At 36.1% G+C, this 6,217-nt stretch overlaps 1 protein-coding gene across 1 annotated transcript in view; it reads left to right on the top strand.

Moving 5' to 3' along the window:
* The first annotated feature begins 383 nt into the window (after nucleotides 1–383).
* SLC7A14 (solute carrier family 7 member 14) overlaps nucleotides 384–6,217 on the top strand; it is a 105,530-nt gene continuing 99,696 nt past the window's right edge. The window contains exon 1 of the mRNA XM_063442660.1: nucleotides 384–447. The gene's annotated coding sequence lies outside the window, so the exon portion shown is untranslated. The remainder of the gene's footprint in view (nucleotides 448–6,217) is intronic.

The raw sequence follows: 6,217 nt of genomic DNA, 5'->3' as shown, positions 1-6,217 counted from the left end.
TAGATTCCCTTATGTATCACAGGTTCAATGCAGCCTAGCACTAGACAGATTAATTTGTCTCCACCAGGTGATATCTTTACTTACACACAATACACAGACGTCTGGTTTCATTTCTGTTCTCTGTTTTACAAGCTACACCTTTTTTTATATCATAACCCCCTGCATACCTACTGTATAGACTTTTGCAATTAACCCTTGACACCCCTCAGCAGCCATGTTTTTTTTTTCTCCAGCCAAACACAACTCTTATTAATAAGACCCCCCTCTCTTGCCAGAGCAGCTTGATGCATTATATATGTGGCTGGGCCCACGTGACCCAGGTTTAGTGTGAATGATTCAGACCTGTGCGTGCACATCCTCCTCCTCCTCCTCCTCCTCTCTACCAGCCACACACAGGAGACATGGAGCTCAGCACTGCCTGCTCTGTCTGCTGATTTCCTGGACTTGGTGAGTGCCACCTTCCTTATATCATCCCTTTAGCTGCCTCCCCACCTTTTGCCTGGGATCCTCACCCTGCAGAATTATCTCATCCCCAAGCTCCTGTGTACATTGGCTTCTTGGCTTAGTCTTGGAATATTGTCCCAGAGCTGTGTGTGTGCTATCAGCTCCTGAATGATGTTAATACTATGTATCAGCATTAACAGGGCAGCAGAGCTGTCCGTGCATTTATTATACATTACAGCAGGCGGAGAAGGGGGTTCACTATACTGCATGCTGTACTTATAGACCATCAGTTCTGTCCCATAGAAAGGAGTCCAGGAGCCCTAAGGCTGTCCCAGCCCCCCACCCCACCAGCCTTAGGAAGGAAAGTGTAATCCACCTGGGGTCACCTGGTCATGTACTGTAATCTACACCATGGGCTTGTCTTCCTTAGGTGACAGTGAGGACTAGAGCTAATGAGATGTGACATGCTGTCACTTCGGCAGATAGATAATATATATGGAATGTTGCATGCGGATGTGCTGTTTATATTTGTTACATTGTAATGGTAAGATTCTAATTAAACCGCAGGATTCTGAATCCTTGTGAGAGCAGGCTGTGTGTGAATGCTAACCTACACTCAGTCGTGGTCCATGCACAGTGCATCTATTGACTATCTCTTATCGTGTTTCCTGTTCCTTAGCTAGAAGATATATCATGGTACAGCGATTAGAAATATACACAAACTGAAATAAGCTTCATTAAAAATACAGTGTCCCTGTACCCAAACAGAAATCCAGTCCTGTTACTGTGATGTAAATGCTGCATTATAAAAGTGCATTCATTATGTGCCTAGTGTCTTAATTGTATCCTGTGGCAAAGTCATCAGTTAGTAGCGTCATCAATTAAAGTCACTCTTACCCAACAGGTGTTGGTGTTATATAGCAATCTGTGTGCATACCCCTTTAATACAGGGACTCCATCCTACTAGCACTGGCATGCCTCTTCACACTCTGAGAATTATACCGCTAACATAAGCTGTCTTTCTCTTATAGATCTCTAATAATTGAACACTTGTTTCCAATCTCAAGAAATTGCTGTTTTCCAACATCAATATAATACAATTATATACCTCCCCCTCCCCCTCCTATTGCAGAACTCGTTTTTGCTGTAGCTAGGAGGTGGTGATTAGGGTTCAGGGATCAGTGGCAAAGCAAAATGCTTTCAGCCAGAGGGGTTAATTTTAGTTGACAGTTGTCTGATTGATCAGTTACACTGAGTACTGCTTACATTTCCTTGATGCAGTAATGCTTTATTACTTGGCAGACAGCAACTCAACTGCTGCTAGTCTATGGGAGCTCTCCAGGGTCCTGGAATTATCGTCTCTGGATTTCAGCACTTCTTATACCATGTAAAATATATAATGGGAGTTGCTTCATTTCTATCTATCTATCTATCTATCTATCTATCTATCTATCTATCTAATTATTTATCTATATAATTATCTGTCTATCTAATTATCTATCTATCTATCTATCTATCTATCTAATTATCTATCTATCTATCTATCTATCTAATTATTTATCTATCTATCTATCTATCTATCTAATTATTAATCTATCTATCTATCTAATTATCTGTCTATCTAATTATCTATCTATCTATCTATCTATCTATCTATCTATCTACATACACACACACACACACACACACAATATATAAATATTTACAATATATAAAGCAAGCAACTCCCATTATGTTCTGCCAGCAAAGCATCATGGTAGTGATCTGTAGCAGACATAGATAAACTCTTGCCATCTCTGATACTGTATTTAAGATATTGCTAGGAGAATGAGTCATGATGATTTATAATAGGAAAAAAAAACAATGTTTAAAGATATTTGTTGGGATTATCTGTTCCTTCTCTTAATGTGAATAACATAAATACAGGAAAAAAAGGTTAGCATGACTCATTCATATTAACCCGTTGTACGCTAAGGGGGCATGCAATATATTTGCAATTTGTGTGTTCACTCTCTGGTTTTCAAATAAGAGATTTTTTTTTTAAATAAAAATTATTTTTTTGTAGAAAATAAAACCAATGTAGATTTAAATATATTAATGTTCTTTATTGGTAGATGAAACAAAAAAAACAGACGCCCGTTTATATATGACCTGGGTTAATCTGTGCAAGCTTATGTTGAGTGATAAGTGTAATGTAAAAATCAATTAAGATAAATTGACAAATAGGAGATAAGGCGTGCTATGAAAGGAAGTGTGTAGGGATAATCTCTTAGCAATTATCTGTCTTGTATTCCATTTTAACACATTTGCATGTGGTCACATGGTCAGCCCTCTGTATCAAAGGCAGGTGGGGGGTGGGAGAACATTTTAAAGTCACACTAGAACTCCACAAAGTTTTATACAAGTTGAAAAGTTACTGTTGTGGATCATGTTTATCTTAAATAGGACCCTGGGAAAAATTTACCATGGGCACTTTAAATCCAATATATAGTTTCCTCAATCCTCCCAGAATTCCCAGCATGGCATGTATACCAACACAGACAGGTATCATGTTACATAATTCATCCATCTTCATATCTCAGGTAGGACCAGGAAAGTCCACTTTGGGCACATTCATTCTGAGAATTATGTATGTTGAGCTGGAAATTCTATTATATTATTGTGGAAATTCTAAAATCTTACAATATAAAGCTCAAGAAAATGAGGATTCCATAATAATTTTTACCTTATTTATATACATATATATAATTATATATATACAGAGCCCAAAATACCCACTTGACACTAGCCTTTGGCACGTGAAAATCTCGGCGAGTAGAAATTTACCCCTGGCATGTATGCTATGGCTTGCAGTGCTGAGTACATTTTAGAGACTGACCAGTAGCATATAATTTCAAAATTTAAGCCCTGATATATATGACGGTTGAAAATGTGAAGTTCTATGCTATATACAATATTACATTATAGTTAGTGTAAATTAATTACATAGGTGTAGTGTTGATTTTCATGTTTTGATAATATACAGACGCAATAATAATAATAATACTAATAATGGCTTTTGTCAGTTTTTTCCTGTGTAACAAAGGGAGGCAAATTACTGTTACATGCCAGTAATTTTCAATTGTGCAGTACAACTAAAGTAATACTGGCTAGAAATATAAGCTTTGTTATTTGAAGGATAATGTCATGCCATTCACAAATATAAACATAATATATACATAACAATTTATAAGTCAGTAAACCGTGACCTTATTGAGATCACATTTATTGGCACAATGTAAAGAAAAAAAATGCTGATTGCTTTAGAGAAGTCAGCTGAGTGGTTTAATCCCTTCAGGTAAGGAAGTGCCAGGGATCGCCTGATACCAAGAGAGTTCATTTAAGGATTGCATTCAGCCTTATAAGCAGCTTGAGTCAATGTGTTTATGGTACATGTTGTGGTGGCTTGTGGCACACAACTGTTACATAGTTACGTAGTTACATAGTTAGATAGCTGAAAAGAGACTTGCGTCCATCAAGTTCAGCCTTCCTCACACCTGTTTTTTGCTGTTGATCCAAAAGGCAAAAGGCAAAAAAAAACAAAAAACAAAAAAAAACCCCAGTTTGAAGCACAATTTTGCAACAAGCTAGGACAAAAATATCCTTCTTGACCCCAGAATGGCAGTCAGATTTATCCTTGAATCAAGCAGTTATTACCCTACATTGAAAGATTATATCCTTGAATATTCTGTCTTTGCAAGTATGCATCTAGTAGCTGTTTGAACATCTGTATGGACTCTGATAAAACCACTTCTTCAGGCAGAGAATTCCACATCCTGATTGTTCTTACAGTAAAAAAACCTTTCCTTTGCCTTAGACGAAATCTTCTTTCTTCCAGTCTAAACGCATGGCCTCGTGTCCTATGTAAAGTCCGGTTTGTGAATAGATTTCCACACAATGGTTTGTATTGGCCCCGAATATATTTGTATAATGTTATCATATCCCCTCTCAGGCGACGTTTTTCTAAACTAAATAGGTTTAAATTTGTTAACCTTTCTTCATAGCTGATATGTTCCATTCCTTTTATTAATTTTGTAGCCCGCCTCTGCACTTTTTCTAGTGCCATGATATCCTTCTTTAGAACAGGTGCCCAAAATTGCACAGCATATTCAATATGTGGTCACAATAACTGTGCTTAATCACATTCATTGAAAACCACTCTTCTAAACCATGGTAGTTCTAAATGGTAATTCTAGTAAAAATATAATTGTAACATAGAAAAAAAAAAGGTTACTACTCATTACAGGTTCTGGGGGCTTTATATTTAGAATTGCAAGCTTTCTTTCCCTCCTGATTAGCCACAAAGAGCAAAGTAGAAGGTTTAGAAATGTTTTTTTGAACTTAATACAAAAAAACACAATCCATTATAAACAGAGAGAGTTTAGTCTAGGACTCTACCCAAGAACATTTCTCTTGGCAATACAGAGGTACATATAATGTAGAATGTAATCATGTATACTTTTAATTGGCAAAAAAAATGTGAATTTAAGCTAGTTCTTGTACCCTGAGAGTAAGTAGATAAAGCTCAGATGGTAAGTAATGACCACAAACTCATCTTAATGCCTCCTTCATCTACAGCAGTTCTAAAGAATTAAAGTTGAGCAAAGTTCATTAAACAATATTAATTGCATTAAACACTCTTGTTAGACTTCTAACTAGAGTATAGCGAGAGTGGATCTATGGAGGATTATGCAGTGTGGGAGTAAACCTCTGTGTTGGAGAGCTTCAGTTGAATATATATCCCATTATCTTTACCACTTGGCCGCTACATGCTAAGTGAGAATGTCACCGTATGCAAAGATTCTCTTTAAATATCTTAATCTACTTAATGCATGATTGTTTTCTAATATTCCATGTAAAAATATTAAACATTAAAATTCTATGTTAAATATATTATAACAATAGTTACCTTTACTTTATTTTTAGCTTACCAAGATAACACTACACATTTCCAACTTTATTTTAGAATGTGTTATATAATGATAGCTAATGGGGTAGTGAAGTGATGCTAAGAAATCATACAAAGGATATTTAGAACATTAATTAGACTGAAAAAATACACTAAATGTGATCATTTGTTTTTTCTATTTTTGGCAATTTAACATCACGTATTTCCATCACATGTCATACTTGCATAATATAGACAGACAAGCTAGTAACATTAGATAAAATAATTACTCAGAAAGTGTCGGTTGCAGAATTATATGTACTGTTTTCTCTTAGTGCTATTTAGCGCATAACGTCTTGCTTTTGTTTTATTCTCTAAACTGAGAATAAAGGAGAATAGACAAGGGAATTGACAATTGTAGGCCAAAGTAGCCAGTTCAGTTATTTTCTATACATTGTATGCGTATGTACTGTATATTTATATATTTTTATTTACATCAATCTACACTCAGTGTCCAATAATGACAAAGTTTGATTTAGATATTTGACACTATTGCAAATGTATTAAACAAAAAAAGATAATTAGACAATTAAAGGGATCCTATAGTGTTAGGAATACAAAGCTGTATTCCTAGCACTGTAGCTCCCTCTGCCCCCCACTCCCCCTCTCCATCGTGCCCCCCTCCCTCCCCAGACCACTTTATTAATAAGATGAAGTGGTCTGCGTTCCTATAGTGTCCCTTTAAGGTGTTTGAATTATTTCTGAATGCACTATAAGGGCAATAATACCAGTTGTTTCAGTATAGTTCAATTCCAGGGGCTTCGGTTCAACCCTATATTTGTTTGC

The sequence above is a fragment of the Pelobates fuscus genome, chromosome 2 (assembly GCF_036172605.1).
Source record: "Pelobates fuscus isolate aPelFus1 chromosome 2, aPelFus1.pri, whole genome shotgun sequence".
Lineage (NCBI taxonomy): Eukaryota > Metazoa > Chordata > Amphibia > Anura > Pelobatidae > Pelobates > Pelobates fuscus.
Note: the sequence above shows the minus strand (reverse complement) of the source record. Positions and strands in the feature narration are given on the sequence as shown.